A 23628-nucleotide genomic window follows, 5' to 3' on the forward strand; every position below is an offset into this window, starting at 1 on the left:
ATTCACAAATGCACATTGACAGCACTACGCCCTTGCTATGGCAAAGTCAAAGTAAAAACACGAAACTATTGTATATCGACTTAACTAAACCTAAATGAAGTGGTCCAACCCAGAGTAGGTGTTCACAACATACCAAAGAGGAGTTATATGATCAAGATCTGGTTTCGCATTGACCATGTGGTGTTTGAAAATCAATTCTTTAACAGTACCCTTTTTATTTATAAGTACAAAGACTGTACGGAAGAGGCTTTCCTATCTCAAACAATAACACCAAAAGTGATCTAAATCATGCTTCATCGCAAATGACAGAATCATGAAAACCTTTTTATCCCACAACTACACTTCCTTTTATGAAAGCATGTGATTGATAGCAAAATGTTTTTCATCACTGTTGAGTCCTAACATTGAAAAGATTTATTTGGAACCTCATCTAATTTACTTCTCATTTGTTATGACTGCAAACTCACTAATAACCATTATCTTAATCCAAAATGTTTCTACTGAAATATAAAGTTTTTGCTTTTCTTGAATATGGCGCAAAATTATCTATACGATAACATGTTATAGTGAAGTCTCATCATCATTTCATGCTTGGAAATATCTATGTATTTATTCCCCTTTCGCTTATTTATTATGTATAGCAAAGTTCTTCTAATGTTAATAAAAAGCTATAACCAAGACATGGTGGCTGCTAATGTTGGTTTTTGCATGTTTATTTGTTCTAGTGGGAAATTTAACAAGGAGTATGTTCAACCTCTGGCTGCTGGTATAATAAGTAGCTTAGCACTTTAGCAAATTAAAGAAAAGCAGATAGGCTTAAACTTTTTGCTGAACCATATAAGGTTCCTTTTTGCTAATACTGCAGTGGGGACAAGATTTCAGATGTTTGAGACCAACATGGGGCATATATAGATTTTTACATTGTAGGGTTTCCCCTAGGTATTGAGTTAAATAATCATGATTACAACTGCTGGTTGCAATGAAACAATTCAAAAAGTAACACAGTTAGGAGAACTCACATTTTAAACTAAGACTCTAAGTACTCATTGAGTAATTACCATTGAAAACTTGCAAAAGTACAATAGAAAAGCTTGAAATTAGATTTGGAGGTATACATATTTTAAATGAAGTCAGCAAGTTCTAATGTAATTCTATGGGAAAGTTTAAAAGTTTGAAAAAATGCTAAGTATCATGATTGGGCCTTTTAATAGAACAGTGGTGAAAGAGTACCTAGGACCATATGCTGTGTAGGAGCAGTGTGAACCAAACCGGAGAAGGCTGGAGCAGGATGCAAGGTTATACAGTGTGTTTGGTAACAACGTTTGAGGTCAGTATTCACTGCCTCTGCCCTCTACAGGCTACCGAGCACATGTAGAAAAACTGTTAAAGTCAGGAAGATGATCAAAAAGAAAGAGGATGCAGGCAACTGAAGCAGATCCAAGGATGCCATTCATTCCTCGTCATGTATTGAAGTTGATTGTGAAATTACAGAATTAACAGAGCCTGATATCCTTCAGTGCACTACGAGGGCAGGTTCTTGCGCTGATGAAAAAGCCCTGATTGAGACCTGGCATTGGTAATGAGTGAGAAGGATAAAACTTTGTTGGAATGGCTGAGGCAATTGTTACAATAGGTGGAGCTGAAGTGCAACAAGATGGCATTATACATATTTTCGATCCGGCAAATACAGGCATGATACTGAAAGTTTGAAAATAAAAAATAAATGGATGGCAATTCATGCTTACAGAAGCTCTGAAGGCTGCCGTCCACAGAAGGCATTTACAATAAATGTAATAATAAGATGGTGTTGGAAATGGGGCTTCTCTAGTTAGCAGTGGCTTGCACCCTGTCCAAGTAGGGACCCTTCGTTCTACTCAGGTAAGGGGATTACACAACTAAGATAACCCTTGCTCACCCTCTTGGTAGCTTGGCCTGAGCAGTCAGGCTTATCTCAGAGGCAATGTGTAAAGCAGTTGTACATAACACACACAGTAACACAGTAAAAACACTACAAATGGACACTATACCATTTTAGAAAATTAACACTCTTTATCTAAACTAACCAAGACCAGAACGAAAAAACAATCCAACATACAGAACTCAAAATATGACTCGTTAAAGGCTTAAGTAATTCTGTCCATAGAACGAGTCTATGGATGTGGGGATGTTACACACAGCACTTTTGGATGCATCAATATCCAATGCAGAAGTAGCCGCAAAGGAAGAATGCATTGAAAATCACAGGGATGTGTTGGTTCCTAAGTACAAGAGGAGGCAATGCGTCAGTTCTGCTGCACGCAGGAGAAGCATTGCATTGAATGCAGACTGTAAGGGGAAGTGAGCCATTTAGTTCTGAGGCGGTTTCTTTGAAGGGCGATGTGTTGGAAACTTAGTCGCACAGGTGTGATGGGCGGAAATCTGGACACACTGAAGGTCGATGCAGTGGTGGCAAACAGACACTGCGTCAATTTCCTCCGCCATGGTCCAACAATGTGCTGATTCTTTCAGCTGCACAGCAGGGCCTGTGTCGGAGTCAGTGCAGGGCTCTAAGGCATCAGAGACACTGGGTACTGGACTCGGGTGGCGGCTGATCTTTGTGCCGTGCACAGGCACTGCGTTGATTTTTTCGGCCACACAGGTGCTGGAGGAGCAATGCGTCAATTTTGTAGATCTATGCAGTATGGACAATCACCAAGGACCCAGAACTGGAATAAGAACCACTTTGCAGGAAGAACTCCCAGCAGTGGAGATCTGGGGTGCTGCAGTTGAGGTATTTTCTGGCCCGAGACTTCCAACATGAGGCAAGCACACACAAGACCTTGGAGAATCTTCACAAGTGGGATACACAGCAAAGTACAGTCCTTGTCTTCTACAAAGCAGAAGCAGCAACTGCAGGTCAACCCAACAAAGCAACACACAGCAAAGGGGCATTATTCCTCATAACAGCTCTTCTCCTTGGTAGTCTCCTCTTGATCCAGAAGTGTTATAAACATGTGGGGTTTTAGGTCCAATACTATTAGCCCTTTTGGCCTTTGGTGTAGGCATATTTCAAAGGAAAGTCTTTGTTGTTCAAAAGATCCTGCCTTGCCCTGGCCTGGCTCCAGATGCACTCCAGGGGTTTGGAGACAGCATTGGGAGAGGACAGGCACAGCCCTAGCCAGGTGTCCGTGACAACTCCTCCCTCCACTCTAGCTCAGGAAGACGGTTGATGGGCCATTAGGATACATAGGGCACACCTCAGCTCCTTTTGTGTGACTGTCTAGAGAGTATGCATGACTAGCCCATGTCAGTCTAAACCAGATGTGGATTCCACAGGCAGAGACACAGCATCAACAACAAAATGAGGGGCAAGGATGGGAGATTCGGAGAAAGCAACTCCTGGTCCAGTGTGTAAGTCTCCCAATAATATATCAACATTTTTTACACACAGTTCCAACATCGTCGGGAGGGGAAGAGAGAAAGTTCTCTATACCAAAGGTTTCCAAAAGGACGGGCAAGCAATATGCTTCAAGCAAGAGCCCTCACTCACCTAACGGTGACATGCTTCATCATAGGGCCATGCTCCTCGTCAGGCCGGCGCTGCAATGCCTGACGGGCCCCTCAAGGGGGCTCTTTGCCGGAGATCTTTTTAAATCGATTATATAACCGGTCAAAAATGAGGAAGGATTGGTATGGAAAAAGTATAAATAAAAATGACTAGGGGTTAGAAAGCAACTATTTATTCTAGATATCAAAAACCCCTGACATGATTAAAACAATAAAGGGATATGGTAAAATTATGTCTACCCTCCCTTGAAAAATGTACAAATGGATCTCATGGTGAGAAAGGTACAAAGAGAGAGAACACAGAATTCCTGTGCCACTCTATCAAAGGGTCAACATGTTTCTCGCTTTTCTTGTCAAAAATTATCTCGTGCGATTCTTCAGGACCTTCATACGTACCTAATCCTTATGGAATTTTTTTTTATAATCCGAGTTCCCTACTAGGAAAGTCAAAAAACCCTCCAAGTATTACTGGTGGGCCCCATCAGGGAAGAGTCTGGCTTAGAGCTCCATTATAGTTTGGAGTGGAACCACGGCTGTCAGATTCACCTAAAAGCACCTTCATCCCCCGGAACTCACAGCATGGCAAAGCAAGAAAATGCCCAAAGAAAACTTTCTGAAAGTGGCATTTTTTAAATATACGATTTAAGACACACCTCAACTAAAAGATGTATCTTTGAATTCTGTGTTCAGGGAACCAAAATTTTAAATGTCTATTCCTCCCTAATTGAAAGCTACTCTTGTAAGGTGTTACAAGGCATCTCCAATGATAACCTGTGGAAGAGATAGCCCTTGGAAAAGTGAGACACACATTTAGCAGTATTTCACTATTAGGACATGTAAAACACACCAATACATGTTCTACCTTTCACATATACTGCACCCTGCCCATGGGGCTACCTTGGGCCTACCTGAAGGTTCCTTACATGTACTAATAGGGAAGGTTTGGGCCTGGCAAGTGCGTGCACTTGCCAGGTCGACATGGCAGTTTAAAACTGCACTCAGAGACACTGCAGTGGTAGGTCTGAGCCAGGTTCGCATAGCTACTCGGGTGGGTGGCACAATCAGTGATGCAGGCCCACTAGTAGTATTTGATTTATCAGTTCTAGGCGCACACTGCACTTTAGTAGGGACTTACCAGTAGATCAAATATGCCAATCATGGATAACCAATCATAATTACAATTCACACGGGGAGCACTTGCCCTTTAGCACTGGTCAGCAGTGGTAGAGTGCCCAGAGTACTAAAACCAGCAAAAGCGAAATCCAGCAGACAGTCAAAGATACAGGAGGCAGAGGCAAAAAGACAGGGGAAACCACGCCAAGGATGCCAGGTCTAACAGATGGATTAATTTCATGATATGCCTGACATGTTAGAGAACTCTATCTAACAGAATTATGAAAGGCAAGGGGCTGCCAATAATACGGTTTTTCACCTGTTCTCCTTCCTACTTTACCCCTTTTTTGCTTGCAATGTTTTGTCTAGATTTAGTTTTAGGTATTTGCTAAGCTGTTGATTTCTTCCTAGAATGGCATTGTCATTAGCTACTTTGTTGTTGCAAGATGTATGAAGTAATTAATGAAGTATAAATCATAATAAAAAAATCTTTCTAAAGAAAAATGTCAAACTATGCATCGGTCAGGTTGAAATTGAAGTAAAGGACTGACATCCAGGTTGAGGTGGATTCCAAGCATGAGAGGGGTTTGTGAATGTCATTGCCAGTTGACACCTTTCTGGGTTATTTTAATGCTAATAGGGCGCCACTTGTATTTGTATGCATGCATTTTAGCACTAAGGTAGATTTTGAGCAGGATGTTTACTGCACTCCCTTGTGGTTTGGATGCGCAGTTACCACTAGCTACCTATGGTGTTACCTTGTAAACCTAGGGAGATGTAAATGAAAAGGTGAGGTTAGGTAAGGTTGCTATTTTCAAAGAGAGAGAGAGCTGCAATTGAGAAAAGTATTTCTGTTAAGGACAAATTAACAATAAAGCCTTATTGTTACAGTTTTTTGATATCTAAAATAAAACCTCTATCCCTCTTTGACTTTCTTTAGTCTGCTCTGTCACAGCTTTAGCACAATAATACATAAAGAAGAAGTTTGCAGAAACAATCTTATAACATAGGCTAAAAAGTGTGGTGATGCACTGTGAAACAACAGTCCACGGTAAACCACCCCTCCCCTTTAGTGAGGGTTCAACAGGGAGGCCCCTGTAAGTTTATGGAGTACACTCCATTTGTTCAACAAAGCTATCCACTCTACCACTGAATTACTAAGTTCACCTCATAATGATCCAATAGCTGAAGTGCAGACAACTTAGTACTGTTGTGACAGATTGCTCATCACAGGTGGAGCCAGTGTTTGGGGGGGAGGTAGAGGGATGGAGAGGTTGGTTTATTGCATAAACTAAGGCTCTGGCTAAGCTCTAAAAGGTTTGTTTTCACATCCACCAGCGATTGAATGTAAAGAACAAGTTATTGTAGCCCCGCACGACCCCACCCAATACATAATTGAAGTAGCGTTAGTGCTTTTGGGTTACTAATAGTCCCTAAACAGGGATTCAGTGACACAGTGGTATTTTGAGAAGCAACATTTTACTCTTTTCAAAATCTCACACACAAACTGCACTAAGAATACACTTTAAGCATTTATTTCAACAGTTTCATCCTGTTACTTAGTACATCCAAAATAACCATACAGAATATTATTAAAATATCACAATTGCCTTGTTGCAAGCAGTGAGATAAAATGAACATATCTAACATAGTTAACATATCATCGAGCAACCTAACACCCTAAAACCTTCTTCTATGCACTACAGTAGGAGAGCATGGAGCAGCATAACCTGCATCAAGTGAATCAACACACTCCATACCTGTTTATAGCAAAACGCTGTAATTATCTGGAATTGGGAGTTAGTGTTCCCTTAAGAGGAAAACACACATCTTCCGGTTTCAGAGCAGAATAAGATGCAGCAGCATTACGGCAGTCTGAAGATCTTCTGGCAGTATCTTGCACAATAATCTGAGGCAAAGGACCTCTCCTCCCAAATGGTCGATTACAGAGCCTTTTATACTATATCTTATCTGGGACTAGAATACCCTTAGGAATTACTGACATAACCTGTGTGCATCAAGATGCTAGTCTTAAACACATTCTAATAAACAAATAAGGTAAAAGCACGTCAATTCAAACTACATAATTTATGTTGGTATTATTATCTAATCTTGAAATGGAGATAATAAGGCAGATATCCCGGACTGATGTTGCATCAGGTGTAAAAGCAAGGTTTGCACATCAATTTTCTTATCAATGTCATTCTCTAAGTGACTTGAAACTTTCACAGGTTCTTAAAAGACAAGGACATATGACAACTGTGTTAAAGGTAGACATGCCGATGAATCTGGAGTCTCAACCTGCTCAAGATGGAGTCTGGCCTTATGGACTTTATGTCAGTTCCAAGTGGATAAATTCACAACTCCTATCAAGCGTTATTAGAATCATCATGGACAGCAGACTCAAAGTGCAAAACTGCAGTGGGCTTATCGAAGGTGTTGATTGGGTTGATGCTGGGGATGAGTGCAAATGTACTTCAGGAAATCCACTAGCTATTTTTGTGCTGCTTTACAGGTAAGGAAAAGAGGAATGGGTGAATTGCTTGAACTAACCTCAATCACTGGTAATTACTCTGGGCCGCAATCCAATCCATTATTTTTCCCCACCATGCCACCTCCAAAAGGAATCAACCATATGCAAACCGGCTTTGGTTCCAGGAAAATAGAATCAGTCCAACGTGAACTGTCTCGTTCCCGCTAAAAAGGAACATAAGAACCCATAGACCAGTTGCGGACCATATGGGCCTTGCCATTAGGGTGCAGATTGTATTAATGGATATTATACATAAGTCACGTGTATGATGCTCTTCCGAGTCGAGGACCCTGAACTGGGTGTCCGTGATGTGAGACTCTGATTCTGGTATCAGATATTATTATTAATCATGTAGCAGAACCATCCTATTTCCCTTCAGAGGCAACAGTGTATTTTTCAACAAACTATAAGAGCAAGTATAAAAACATTATGGGCCTGATTCTAAGCTGCCAAGCGGGAACCGCCAGAAGACCGTACCGCGGTCAAAAGACCGCGGCGGTCATTCTGGGTTTCCCACTGGGCTGGCGGGCGACCGCCAAAAGTCCGCCCGCCAGCCCAGTGGGAAACACCCTTCCCACGAGGAAGCCGGCTCCGAATGGAGCCGGCGGAGTGGGAAGGTGCGACGGGTGCAGTTGCACCCGTCGCGAATTTCAGTGTCTGCGAAGCAGACACTGAAATTCTTTGTGGGGCCCTCTTACGGGGGCCCCTGCAGTGCCCATGCCATTGGCATGGGCACTGCAGGGGCCCCAGGGGCCCCACGACACCCCATACCGCCATCCATGGCGGTATGGGGTGTCAGAATCCCCATGGCGGCGCGGCAAGCTGCGCCGCCATGGCGGATTCCCATGGGCAGCGGAAAGTCGGCGGTACACCGCCGGCTTTCCGCTTCTGGCCGCGGCTGTACCGCCGCGGTCAGAATGCCCGGCGGAGCACCGCCAGCCTGTTGGCGGTGCTACCGCCGACCCCGGCCCTGGCGGTATTTACCGCCAGGGTCAGAATGACCCCCTATGTGCTTTAAAATCCTTCAAAAGCTGTAACTATGACAAAATCTTCCACCAGCAAAACACTGAGGCCCTCATTACGAGTCGCCAGACTCGTGATGGCGGTCGGACCACCACCAAGGCAGCAGTCCAGCCTCCACATTATGACCTTGGCAAAAGTACCATGGTCGGACAGCAGGCACTGCCACATTTGCGCAGGCCTGGCAGTGTCGGCGGTTTGAATCCACCAGGGCAGTGCTGCTAGCAGCGCTCCCCTGAAGATTACGACCCCGTGTCTGCCAGCTTTCCCATGGCGGTTCCACCTCCATTCAATGGCTGGCGGTGACTTGGTGTCAGGTGCCCCTTGGGGGCCCCTGCACTGCCCATGCACTTGGCATGGCCTGATTTACAGGCAGTGAAAAGCGCAACGGGTGCTGTTGTACCTGACGCACCGCAACATTGCCGCCGGCTCTATTACCAGCAGGTGTCAATGTTGTGGGTCAGCGGGCTGAAACTCTTAATAGGGCCAGCGGGTAGAAAACCGAACTGTCCTCCAGACGTGCGAGTTTGGCGGGCAGCATCCGCCTCTCGGCAATCTCTTAATGAGGCCCCTAATCTTTTAATACATAAATGGAGTCGTCTAAATTATCGAGCGTTCTTTTTGAGAATGGCATCAATTATACCTGTCCTTAATTTTTTTCAAAGCATATTTTTCAAAATGAGCTGAGGGAATAATGGCTGGAGGCACGTCAGAAGTGATCCGTGAACTCTTAGGGACTCATCAAAGTAAATCTTTCAGTATTTCTAGGATCGAGCATCAATCCGGACAGAAGGGAACTATTTCTTACAGCGATTCAACAAGTCTCTACAAAAACAATGACAAAGCCAGGTTTACAGACGTAAATTCACTTATCAAGAGAATATAAGAATTTCTAAAACCATAAGTAGGGTAGAAAGTGGAAATTCTTGAACACGAACGTATTACACATTACCATGCAAGTTACGGTTTGGATACAAGAGGTACGATTTATGGTCTGCCCAGCTTAGTTTAGTAACCATAAATTTGATTCATTACTTAATTTCTGTATTTTTAAACATATGTTTGTGGTTTAGGAGCTAAGTAAACCATATTTAACCATCAATAAAGTTTTTTGATGTTATACTTCAGAACATTTTTTCGCAAACAACGCCCTACCCCCTTACACTTGACCACATGTAGGCCTTCCCTGCTGTGAAATGCCAAAGGGGTGGCCACAGAAACGCTGTACCCCAGGTCCCATGCACTCAAAAATACTGTGCATGGCCTTCAATCAGGCCCCATGCCCAACCTCTCACACACCTTCAACTCCAGCTGTGCATAGTCTCTAGCAGTGTGCAGATCGGTTCATCCTCATAATCTGTACATAGTTTTTACACTCGTAACCCATGTTCACAGCTGTGGTCAATAATGGTTGGCTGCAAGAACAGGGTGCTGTCCATGGCTGCCACTCAGTCTCCTGCATGCCCAGTCTCCCTGCACATATACAGCCATGCACAGCAGTATTTGACCGCAGGCTTCATGCCCTGCCTTCCACTCTGCCCACTCTAACTGTGTAATGGAAGTGTGTTTTTTCAGCTATTATTAATAGGTTCTGAGTGTGAGAATGCATCTGGCCCATTTTCTAGTTTACTTGGTTCCGATGTATCTTTTTAGGAGTTCCAAAAGATAAGGAGAAACAAACCAACACCTTTAAACAATTTACTGTGCAATCCATTTGGACGCACATTAAATCTCAGAGGCAGAAGTCCATATTCAAAGGTATTTTTACAAATGTAAGGCTAGACTAATCTAAATGAGTCTCAGAAACATACTGTATAGGTACAGAATCACCAAAGGAAAATAAAAGTGTCTAATCAGATTAAATCGTACAAGCATAAGGCATACAAGGATCTCTGTCGCAGCAATACAAAAGATAAGAAACAACATGGTTTTCAGAGTCTAAATTGCAACCTTCCTGTTTTACCATTTGAAACCTAGTCAAATCGAATTATTCTAATTAGGAAAAAGCCTAAAGATTTCTCCCAAAATGCAGGAAATAGGAAATAGGATTAATAAATCTCAGTAGAAGCTCTGCGAGAGAGCTTTGCATAGCAAGAAGCCACTTCAGCCAAGATAAAGTAGAGAGATCTGTACCCCTCTAAGTCTCTAGGGATCCACTCCAGTCAAAGGGTAAAAAGGGTCTCCCTCCCCTAACTAATAAAACACCACTTTAGATCTTGCAGAAACTTCGAGAGTCCACATCATTATTGTCAGTAGTTTTTCATCTTCCGTGCACAGTATGGAATTTACAACTCCCATCAGACTTTCATCCTTTGAACCAAACATCAGGAGGACCTTGGGTGCGTCCTATATTCAGAAGCTCAGAGGGCAGTTCTTCTCTCACATCCCTAGTTAGCTCTCCTCATCCATGCCAACATGCCCCCATACCCCTTTATCTTAAACTCACAACAGGCCTTTCATTAATTGTAGACATGTGCAGACGCACCTGCAAATAAAGAAAACGCAACACGAGCACAACTCCACATTGAAGGTTAAGCTTAAAAAACATTTTAAGCATTTACTTGAGTCAACTTTACACAGAATACAATGCACATTTGAATACATGGATATACATGCATTTCTCCTCACCAGTACTATAAATGATGAATAACTGTAATGATATAACATTCAACTATGTCATAATACCCAATACATTGAATATGAATGCGTACATGTATTATTTTTCAGTCAATACATGTCATTACAGACCCATACATATAACTTTTCTACATATGGGTGCACGATAATTATTATGATTTTCAATGAACCACGTTAACATGAATACATTAAAATGCACCTTATATATGTCATTGATTACATTTTAATGTCACTTCTAAGACACAAATCCATTGAAAGGACCTGCAGAAGAGGTGCCAGTGTATGATGTATCTAACCACATTGTCCATAAGAAAGGTGCCAGTGTATGATGGAAGACCACCTAAGGACCAAATGCAGCTTCATTGGTGCCAGTACATGATCAATGAGAAACGCAAATCTCCCTAGTAGGCATGATTGTTGTCAACATTGATTCGCTTTTGTTAGCTGACTGGCCTAGGGCTAACAATCTGTGCACACCTTTGTTACCTTCTCCTAATAATACGTCATAGCACAGTGCATATGTTCCAGATGGTTACTATAGAGTACTGTAAAGGGGTTCCTGTTTATTACCTGCTACTTTTTCCTGATCAGCTGCTGTCTATACTCTTGACTCATCTTAGAGACAAGCTGCTGGAGCCGGTTCTGTGGATGCCTTAGATAACTGCAGCATACTTGTCAGTAACAAAGATCCCCTGTTGTACTGGCTTTCTGATGATTTACTGAAATTAGGAGAGGCCATGGATGCTCTGTTCTCCAGTATTCCTGTGGATCTGTGAAGGACTTTGCTGACTTTCATTGTGGTCTCTCTGCTAGGGTCAACACCAGCTTCCCCACGCCTTTGCCATTCTACTGCCAGTGCGTCCTGAGGATAGGGGTGGCATGCACTTCTACTGACCATCTTCGGACTCTGGAGGGTACTGACTACTGCATTCTTCCCCATTTACTCTCCTAGCTTTCTCACACCTGGAGCCATAGGAGTCAGAAATCAGAGGGTGCTCTCTTTTCCACAGTGGCCCTGAACTGGGACTCCAGAATCACCCTAGCACCTCGGCTAGCAGTGGCAATCACCGGATTTGTTCAAAATGTGGCACCAAACACCTCCTTAGACCTTATGACCCAAGCACTAGTTCTACTTACAATTGACTATGGTAATTGTATCCTGTGTATAATTCCCAGCCCTGTGCTCCTTTAAAAGCCTTGCACGTACTGCAGCATGTTTAATCTCTGGGTTGGTCCCTTAGATCACATCACATCTGAAATGCATTTACTATGCTTGCTCCCTGCCAATGGCAGACTGGCATCCAAACTTGCATGCCTTACCCACAAACCCTAAATGCAGGCACCCCTTGCTAACTGATAAACCAGATGATAAAACATGTCAAATTTCCTTGCTGGAAACCCCATTATTCAACAAAAACTCATCCTTGAACCAGTCTTATTCTATAGATGTGCTCTAATAATTTGGAATGCTATTCCATCATTTATTCATACCATTGCCTTCTCAACTATCTTCAAATAAGAACTTTAATTCATTCTTCTTGATCAGTATTTACCCTTACACTCACCTGCCTCTATCAGTTTTCACTAGGCTTGTTGGATCCTTGATGAACTTCATTTTATTTAACTGCTGTCTTATTTACTATATCTACTCCTTCTTCATCCACTACTCTACCATTGTTTGTATTTCCATTAAGTGTACTAGTTGCAGTACTTTCCTGCTGGTTGTTATAAATGTAATCTCTTTAATTTCTGCCTGCCCCTGTAAAGCACTCTGATGCTCTATGGCCATCATCCTGCTAAATAAAAACAAATCAAATAATTGACAATGTCAATGGCAAGGTGCTACTTAATCTCACCAGTGATATCATTGATGGAATTTTTTATGGCATTTGTCACATATTATATGAGATCATGAGTAATACATGTGATGATCACATCATGTGTTGTGTAGGTAATATTGATTACCCAATTTCTTTGGGTGTTTTGGTTTACTTTATTACTATAACTTCACTGTAACTGCAACTTTTTAAAAGATTTCTGCGTGGAAAAAACTTTAACTTACACTGAACTTACGTTGGTCATTAAGGGGCATATTTATACTCCGTTTGCGCCGGAATTGCGTTGTTTTTTTAACGCAATTTTGACGCAAAACTAACTCCATATTTATACTTTGGCGTTAGACGCGTCTAGCGCCAAAGTCCATGGAGTTTGCGTAATTTTTTAGCGTGGACACCTACTTTGCGTTAATGAGATGCAAGGTAGGCGTTCACGTCTAAAAAATAGACTCCGAGGCATGTGCGTCGGATTTATACTCCCGGGCAAAATTCACGCCCGGGAGTGGGCGGGTCAAAAAAAATGACGTACGGACGCTTTTGCGCAGTTTTTTAGCGCCTGCAAAAGGCAGGCGTTAAGGGACTTGTGGGCTCTGAAGGAGCCCAGAGGTGCCCTCCCATGCCCCCAGGGACACCCCCTGTCACCCTTGCCCACCCCAGGAGGACACCCAAGGCTGGAGGGACCCATCCCAGGGACATTAAGGTAAGTTCAGGTAAGTGTTTATTTTTTATTTTTTTGGTGGCATAGGGGGGCCTGATTTGTGCCCCCCTACATGCCACTATGCCCAATGACCATGCCCAGGGGACAGAAGTCCCCTGGGCATGGCCATTGGGCAAGGGGGCATGACTCCTGTCTTTGCTAAGACAGGAGTCATTTCTATGGGGGTTGGGAGTGAAAAAAAATGGCGCAAATCTGGTTGAGGCGAAAAAATTGCCTCAACCTGACTTGCCCCATTTCTTGACTCCCAAGCTCCATTTTCCCCTACGCCGGCGCTGCCTGGTGTACGTCGTTTTTTTTAACGCACACCAGACGGCGCCGCCGGCTAACGCCGGCTAACGTCATTCAATAAATACGGCGCCCGCTTGGTGCTTCAGAATGGCGTTAGCCGGCGCTAATTTTTTTGACGCAAAACTGCGTTAGCGCAGTTTTGCGTCAAAAAGTATAAATATGGGCCTAAATATTTAAACTTTAACGCACACACAATCACATAATACAAGGGTGGTTGTAGCACCTGTGTAGTTAGGTCAGACTTTCCATTGAAAAGGCACTTGTTGTTTTGATAATAACTTTGAGACAATTTGGGAAATCAGCACAAAACTTTCAAACAAAAAAGTACATTCACTTTGGGTTCTTCATTGCAAGTTTCATGTGATCTGTCAAGTGAGGGACAAAAACCAGGGGGTCTAGAAGTGATGTTTCACATTTTAATTCCCATAAGATTCTTTGCTACTCAACACAGAAAAATTGTCCAAACAGAATTACTCCAAGCTTACAAAGAAAGCAGAACTTTACTCAAGGAAGTGTCATTGCTTGCTTTGGTGTAAGTCATTTCAGTAGTTTTCAAGAAATTAGCATTTAAAAAGTGTTACAGTTACAGTAAGGGCTTGAAGATGTTTGACAGCTCTGACTTGATGCGAGCGGAGTGTTTGCTGTGACTTGGCAGGAACTTTAAAAGTTCCCACCAAGTCAAACAGTATGTCCCAACATAGTTCATAGGACATAGTAGGAGCCAGCCCTGGGGTTTGGCGGTCCCCAGGGCCATTATATGCTCCACAAGGTGGGGGGCCCTCCAACGTTAAAATAGCCAAAGGGAGGTGGTGGTACCGGTGGCCAGGACTGCTCAATGGACTCCCTTCATTATTTTTGTAATCAGCCCCAGGGAGATGGCCCCCTCTTCTTATAAATAAATTGCCCCGGGGAGGTGGCAGTCTGCATAATTGTATGTTATCCCTGGGGAGATGGAAGTACCCGTGACTCGGGATAGGGTATTCAGGACCCCCATCTAGTACAATAAATACATTTTGCCCAGGGGAGGTGGTGGCCAACGTCCACGGGGTGGCCATGCGTATTATGAAACAAAAGCCACAGCGAGGGGGTGGTTCCAGGGGCAGGAAAAAGCCTAGGAGGGGGCCCATGCGCCCCCCTTCTTTCTTTTAAACTTGCCCCCGGGACCTGGCCCACCCAGGGGTTTTAATCAAAGCAGGAGATTGTGCTGATTTGTAAAAAAAAATGTTACTGTAAATTCACATCATTGCGAATTTGCTCTAAAAATTAAATAAACAAGTGCTTTTTTCATAGTCCTGGTGGGGTCCCTCTAGGACCTGAGCAATAGAGCTAAGTGGTCAGGGTGGCCCTACCCTGGCCCCTTTTCCTTTTTTTTTTTTTTTAAAACTTTTTTTAGGTTTTTGAAGTGTTCCCATATCAGAGGTCTGGATTTCCCTGCACGAGCTCGTTAGTATTCGCATAATCGTCAGACAGGATCCGCAGCCCTAGACATACAAATGTGGATTTCCTTAAATTTCTCACTAACTACAGAATGGATTTACACCAAATAACTGAAAGCTTAATTTGCTTACCGAAAGCTACCTTTCTGCCAAATTTGGTGTAATTCATCCAGCGGTTCGGGCTGCAGTCGTGTTCAAAACTCCTATGGGAATTAACATGGGAAATGCATGTTTTTTACCCCCTCCCCCTTTTTTTCACAGCCCCCGCTTGACGGATCACTCCAAAACTTTCTGTATGCAACAAGAATCACCAGCACCCTTTTTTTGAAGCATTTTATTAAGGATGGTCAAACGAAGCCAAAGATATAGGTCCTAACTATACACGGACCACCAGTAGATAGTGTGTAAAATGGGTGTTTTCTCTTGTTCCTTTGATTTAATAAAATAGCAAAGCTTCAACCAACTCCCTTGGAGTGCTGTGTTCTTTGGCAAATCTTTACATGTAGATTTGGTCGATCCCTTTGCATGAGCACTAGACATTAAGGAGTGCACCAAGTCTGGAAGGATCAGATTTGCTATAGATGTATATATTTACTCAAAACTCAAAGACATTTTAATATTACAGATCTTGCAGTAAGGATATGAAATCATTTAGAGGCCAAACCTGTGTACTTTAATCGTAAAACCAATAATGAAATGTTAAAAATGTAGTAAAGTTTCCATTTAGCTGATTAAAATCAAATTCTAACAAAAATATAAACATAAGACAAAAACTAGGCTTAGGTTAGTAAAATAAGTAATCCAATACATTAAAGGATAGGGTTGAGTTAAGTTAAATAAATACATGATTAATCAACTAAATATTTTTTGTGATAAAGTGTATGGAAACACATGAAATTAATAAATTAACAAACACAATTAAAAGGAATGGGTCAGGTTAAAGGGTAAATATAAAAACCCAATTTTAAAATACTCATAAAGCTGGCCCTTTGTTATAAAATAAAAAATAAAAGTTAAAGGTAAGGGTTTGTATCTAAATGAAATACAGAAGCATAAAGTTATGAAATAAAATTAGTTATAAAATAATTAAAAAACAGAGTAAGTTTATAACATTAAAATAAATAATTAAAAGTCAGTTTAAAGTTAGAGTAAAGGGTAGTGTTGATATAAATCATAAACATCACTTTTACACCTACCTTGGCTATATCACTGGAGGGGATAGTCTGCCTCCGAAGTACTGACCTATGATGTAATGGAGTTCAGTGTAGAAAAATACAAAGATATAGGTCCTCTGCGTCACAGAGAAAGACAGGCTGACATTTGTTGTACCATTTTAGAAGTTTATTAAAGAAATCCATTTTTGTCAAACATACTGAGAACTGAGGAAAACCTAATATGTCTCTTTCAAAAATGTCATCATTCAGTCTACCCACTCTTTTGGGAGCATGCATGTCCATAGGTAAAGATGCCAAAGCTGTAACTTTCGACGTTTGGAGCCAAAGATACTTGTATAATGTCATGGTACTATTTACGTGTTTTGGAACAAAATGTGTCAATCAGCTTTGGGGTCTAAGTAGCAGTATCCTTCATTCTATTTGTCCCTGGCATCTTTACACCCCCACTAACTACCCAGAATCCATTACACCTTTTTTTTGCAGTTTTTCTACACTGCAAACTCAACCTGAATGTATTGGAACTCTTTACATGTGCACCAGTTATGTTACACAAGGACACATTCATTTTATTTGATAGGCACAGGGAGATTAAGTGATTTTCCCGGAATTACAGAATGTTGGGCCGATGCAGAGACTCAAGCCTGGCTCTCCAGCTCCAAGGTCGGCAGCTCTGGCCTTTACGCCACATACTCTCCCCTTGGAACCACATTACGTCACATCCTATCCCTTTTTAACCACTACCTTGCTGTCAGGAGATACTAGAAATACCACTATTGGGAATGCCACCACATGAAATAGGAGGCCAATAGCATTTACATCATTTAATTTAATTACAAGGTGATTAAATTTCAGTAAAGGGTAAAACGATTGAATTTAATATAATTCAAAGTATTTGAATTAATTCAAATTATTTAAAGGTTAATATCACAGTTGAATTAAGATGTGGCTATATTTTATTAAAGTAAATTAAAAAATAATGTAGTTTCATTGTTAAGATTAGCATCAGGACTGGGTTGCAGTTATACATTGAATTCAATGGAAATTATAGTTTGGGGACGGGGCTACTTTAAGTGTACTTATAATTGAATTAATTTATATAAAACTTATTTACAATTAGAGTCAGTGTTAGTATTGCTAATTTCATACTTTTTAAAATTATTTTAAGGTCAGTTTTAGTTTAATTAATTTAAAAACAAAATAAAAAAATTAGAAATAGGTTAGTGTGAGAATTAAGTTAAGGTTATTTCTTTCATGCAAATTAATTGCATTTAATTAAAATTAATTTAGGGTTAGAGTTGCAGTGGTTATGTTAAGGTTAATTTTTATTTACCTTCTTTCAACTTTTACGTACAATTTTTTTAAGTTTACTATAAAATTAATTTAGGAATAAAGGTGGGCTTGGCACGGTGATTTTAAGGCTAATTATTTAATTTATTTTCATTCAAATTAAGGGCTAGGCTTAGCAATGGCGTTAAGTAAATGTTAATTAAATGTAATTCAATTTGATGTAGAACTAGGGTTATATTAAGGGTTTATTAAAGATAATTAAATATATTAAAAGTAATGTAATTACTGGTTGTTGTAGGAGAAATCTTGATATATTAAATTAATCTAAAATTAAAGTTGAATATAGGTTTTATTAATGACATATGGAATGTTTGTTAAACTTTCCTTTTGTCTTCTAAGTTCTTACATCATGGTCATGGGATTTAATCCTTTCAGTCAAGTTTTGAGGCATGTTTGGGAGAAGAAGGCTGGGAACCTAGAAATCATGGCACACAGGACAATGAAAAATATACACTTTTACCTGAAAGATTACATCTCCCAGACTCACATGCAAAGCCTCTGCCACTTGAGGGCCAGCACAGTCAGGCATACTTATGGGTCAACAGTGGCAAACCATGTATTTCAACCCCACCTGTCTAGAGTTCCACTGTCTGGCAAAAGCAGTTGTTGTGACTTCACTGAAATTCTCACTTGGCTTGTTCCGTCCCTTCAGATTTGTTGTCTTTTCCCTTATTTGATTTTCACAAGTTCTTTAGTTACTCTCTGTGGTTATCTGCCTTATTACCCTTCTTTTGGTTTATCTCTTTGTCCAGATCTAGTGTAGTGTAGGCATCTCATCTTTAACTCCTGAGTTGGGTTCATGGTACGCCGGAGCTAGTTATATTGTTCTCTTTGTTTGCATCAATAAGTCTTGCACTTTGTTACCACTAAGTCTAATTTGTCTTGTACTGTGTTAATCCTGTAGAAATTGTGCTCTCTCACCTTAGGTAAACAACGTGGCATATATAGTTTTACCATGAGATTTGTGCCTCTGAAATCCATTCCAGGTTTTCCAAGCACCATTCTGCAGGAGTCTGTCTCTGTCATACTCTCTCTCCTTCCCTCCTTACCCCTTTGCCCCTTAGCCTAGGTTTTTGTTACAATCTTTGACCCAGTGCAAGGGGTTAAGATGATGGGATTGTCTTCAATATTCAAACTCTTGAATCATTGTGTTAGTGAAACTTCCTCAAACCAATACTACCCTTGTAATCAGAGCTGCAGCTTCTCATAAGATACAGAAATAGACACATTCTTTGCACTAACTCAGACAAATTTCTAACATGGTATTTCTGGAGCTTGCTTCTTCTTTATGACAAAATACTTTTTGTTTGATGCCCTTACTTTCACTAAGTGCTCTGTTGCGTCAAGATAAACCTGTTGAAACTATCATCACAATCTTCCAACTATGTGTTGGGTTTGAGGACACCAAAATGATTTGGTTTTGCAATGAATGCAAACTACTGCCTGGAATTAGGCTACCTAGTCCCTCTGGCAAAATAAATGCTCAGACAACTTACCAAATGGAGAGAATCAACCTGCTGGACTGTAACCCACGAACCACCTGTGCATTCATGAAGGTCATGCGATCTGGGCAACGATCAGTCCTGTGAGACCTCAGGATTATATGGTTCTTAGTGAGCGCTGAACCTTCTTTGACTATGAATGGACACACAAGGAATCCTCACTATAGATGTGTTTTAAAGCTGTATTAAAATTACGTCCTAATCTAGTGCAGATATTGTGTATAGATATAAACTATAAAAACAAATAATATAGTGGCAAGAAATGTAATCATTAAGCAACATATTAAAAGAATTACAACATTATGATGGTATTCCGTATGTTAATTTATCTAAATGGTAATCAGTCAGCCTTTGCACCAAATGTGCTTGTCTGAGTTTTTTGAAGTGGTCTTCAGCCTACATACTTTGGCCAAACATCAGCTCTGCTATTCTTTACTTTGAGGAGGTTGCTTTTTATATCTGTCTCTACATTTTAGCTGTGCTTTGCCAAGCAAGCCGATAAGGCCACAGGCTCTAAGGAGCCTATGGACTTTGCTGATGATGTTTACAGCTACAGCTGCATGAACCATATTTCCTAGAGAGCTGAAGATTTCTCTCTGCCTAATACCACCCTAAATCAACCTTAGATACACTTTTCTGGTTATTTTGAGAAGGTAAGTCCTCTTGCACAACAGTGTAAAACTGAAGAATTAACATATTAGTCTTGTACCTTCACTGAATTCTGTATTGTAATCATATGAATATATATAATGAATAACTGATGTTTTATCAAACTATTATAGAGCAAATGGTATATATGTGCAAGTAATACTAACTGAAGAAAGCACACATATATAAATAACAATGTGCACTCAAATACATGCAATTCAAACAGTAATAAAGTGAAAACACAACACAAGAAAAATCCCACACCAAATTAGAAAAATAGAGTATGTTTCAATAAATAAAGACCAACACAACTAAAGTCCATTCCGTAGAAACAGAGATATTTAATTTTAAAGATTTGAGTGAAAATAGCACCACAAAGCACAAATTGTGGTTATCTGGTTGCGCCATACCAGGACAAGGTCACAAGTTCAGGCTGACCGTTATGGAGCGCGGGTCAGCTACAAGGACCCAGTTAGGCCTGCTGAACAACAGTACCTTACAACCTTGTTGTGAAGTGTTGCAGCGTCCCACGTAGAGGATGCGTCATGCAGCCAAGGTGATGCATCGGTTCTGAGGAGCTGCAAGGCTGTGGTGCGAAATCCTGTGGCATAGTCGAGGACCCTGTCGATGAGGAATTGCGATGTGGAATCCAGTCATGAGGATGCGCCACGCAACCAAGAGATGTGGCAGTTCCGAGGAGCTGTGAGGCTGTAATGAGATTTCCAGTGTCAACACGGGGATCCTGCCAAGAGACTTGCGATGCAAGAGCTTGTGTCGGGGATGCGTCGCATAGTGGCAGTTTCATCAGAGCTGAGGGCTACAAAGTGAAGTCCTTGCATCAGGAAAGTTCACAGAGCAGAGGAGATGGGTCAGCTCGGCTGGATCCACAGATGGGCTGGCAGTGAACCTTCAGGCCCACTTCCCAGGCTCCAGGACTAGGGTGCCACCACTTGGTAGGATAGGACTTATAGATGACAGAGAGAGTCCGGATGCTGGCTTCAACTTTGTTGGAGCCTTCTGTCCTTGAGGTTCTGTTCAGGAGGCAGCCAACTAGCCTGTGCAGCCATTCTGAGGTCCGGGCTCAAGAGATGTAAGCCCAGTACTTCTCACTCAGGCAAGGGGGCAGCAGGTCAGCACAGCAAGGCAGCAGTCCTTCAGAGAGACAGTCTAGCAGAGTTGCAGTCCTTTCAGCAGCACAGCAGTCCTTCTTCCAGGCAGAGTCCACAGGGCCAGAAGTTTACTGAATAGTTGGGGTTTGAGGTCCAACATTTATATCTGGTTCCTACTTTGAAGTGAAGAAAGGTTCTAGAAGTTTCCACCCCCCTGAGGTGTCAGGCAGCCCCTTCTTCCCTGTCCTGGGCTCAGTTTGTCTTGTGTCACAATAGACTAGGGACAAACCCTTTGTGAGAGTGCTAAGCAGTGCCTTTGTGATGTAAAAATGTAATAGGTGATAGCTCATCCCCCTCGTGAACACATAGTCACCTACCCTCCCAAGACCTAGCTTCCCTTTGTCTCACTGCCTGGGAGCAATACACAATGACCACCTGCCAGCTACACTTAGTCATCTGACCCAGAATTAGGCTGCAGACACCACATGGTTAGGACAAGAAAAGGCCAACTTACTAAAAGTGGCATTTTCAGAATTGTGACTAAAAATTTGACTTTACCCTTAACAAGGGATTTTAATCGTAATTTTTGTTGACACCAAACTCGATCTATCTACTTGCTCCCAGTTGGAAGTTACAGCTTATTAAATGTAATAAGGTAACTTCAAACGTTATGCTATGGGAGAAGTAGGCCTTGCAGTAGAGAAAAACGATTTAAGATGTTCTCACTACCAGGACATGTAAAACTTAAAATAATATGTTTACCTTTTTACGTGTACTGCACCCTGACCTCTGGGCTGTTCGGGCCTACTCTAGGGGTGCCTTATATGTATTAAAAAGGGAAATTTGGCCTTGACAAAAGGTTTATTTTGCCAGGCGAAGTGGCAGTTTAAACTGCACACACAGGCTACAATGGAAAGTCTGAGAGATGTTTTAAGAGCTACTTATGTGGGAGGCACAATCAGTAAATTTTAATTTACAAACCTTTACAGCTAAATTAAATGTGCCAATTTGGTGTAAATAAATTAAACCATGTTTAAACGAAGAGAACATGAGGACTTTAGCACTGGTTAGCCGCGCTAGTGTGTGCAGTCTTAAAAGCCAACAAAAATGGGTTAGGAAAATAGGAGGGTGAAGGCATGACCCTGTAGAAAGGGCGAAGTACAGCATTAAAAATGGGCACATTTCAGTAATGAAAGCCTTGCAGTTTGGTGAAATCCAGTTGAGAAGGACACTGCTTTACTATTAGCCCAGTCTCAAATAGCCAATAGGTCTAGCTAAATATCTTATCTTTTATATACATTGATCACAAAAACCTTTGACACTGGTCTGGGGGTTTTCCGTTCCTAGTTCCCATTCAATGGTAAGTAGATGCTTAAGACAAGGTAAAGGTAATTTTCAACAACTACCTCTTTCTAAACCTTTGACAAAATGTGAACCTAACTAATACTAAAGGATTGTTATTCTTTTAATAGATTTATTTAAAACACATATCTTGCCTAATTTTAGAGACTGATAAACAATGCAATATCTTAAAGCATGATGGTTTGGAAACCCAGCCACAAAAATCTAAATGAGTTCATTTTCCTCTTAAGATATCCGATGGTCAGTCATAAAATCGATCGCAATTGTATTGCACGATTCTCTACAAATATGTAACAGCATCAGTAATGACCTCAGTATTAAATTGTTTTAGCGTGTGAACATACACATAACCTTACACCCACTTGTTTCATTAGTCATCTTAGCCCTCAAACAAAATAAAGACCTTTTCCAATGGATATTTACTTTCTGGATGTCCATCAACTCATCTGTCATGATACATAAGAACTGATGATATAAAGTGAGTTATTTAAAGGTATAGTCTGTGCCATGTCTTAGGGCTGATTTATCTTCTGAATAGCTGTATTGCTGGAGCAGTGGTATGCTATTACCTTGGTGGCTTTCTAATGAGATGTGTTGCTTTTCACTTTAAGCAGCAGCATTTACTCAGGTCTGCAAAGAAAGCTACACAACATAATAACAGAATACAACATAACAGATATACCAAACAACATGACACAATAACCACAAAAGATCAAAACAAAAAAAATACATATCAAGAACAAAACTAGAACACACAACAAAACAAAATGAACCGAGAAAGCTGGGTAATTAGGAAACAAATCTCCCAGCTCTCAATGCACTTATGTTGTACGTTATGTATGGTAGAGTACTAATAAAAAAAATATTGGCGAACACATATTTTGACATAAATTACGTTTCCAAAATATTCACCCATTGGGTGTAGATTTTCTATTATTACTTCAATGAGGCAATAATTTTGCAGGGACGGGGTGGAAGTCTCACTCAAACAACAACAATCCTTTGACGGATGGATTACTCCCTCACTATGGTGACAGCTATCCCATCCGCAAAAATCTAAATCCCATTATGTCCAATGGATTTAAATTTCAGCAGACGGGATATCCATCACAGTTGTGACAAAGAAACAAGTCTGCTGAGTTTCACCTTTGTCTTCCTTATTAAATTGCAGAATGCCCTTCCTGACTAGACAATGCCACCTACTCACGGTCCTCAGCCAGGGGACTGTGCCTTTGCCAACGCACACACCAGACATCACTGCCTGTAGCCCAGTGGAAGGGACAATTCCAGGTCCTCTTGATACCTGCCACAGCTGTGAAGTGTGAGAGGCTGATGACCTAAACACACAGCTCTCACACC

Source organism: Pleurodeles waltl, chromosome 8 (assembly GCF_031143425.1).
Source record: "Pleurodeles waltl isolate 20211129_DDA chromosome 8, aPleWal1.hap1.20221129, whole genome shotgun sequence".
Classification (NCBI taxonomy): domain Eukaryota; kingdom Metazoa; phylum Chordata; class Amphibia; order Caudata; family Salamandridae; genus Pleurodeles; species Pleurodeles waltl.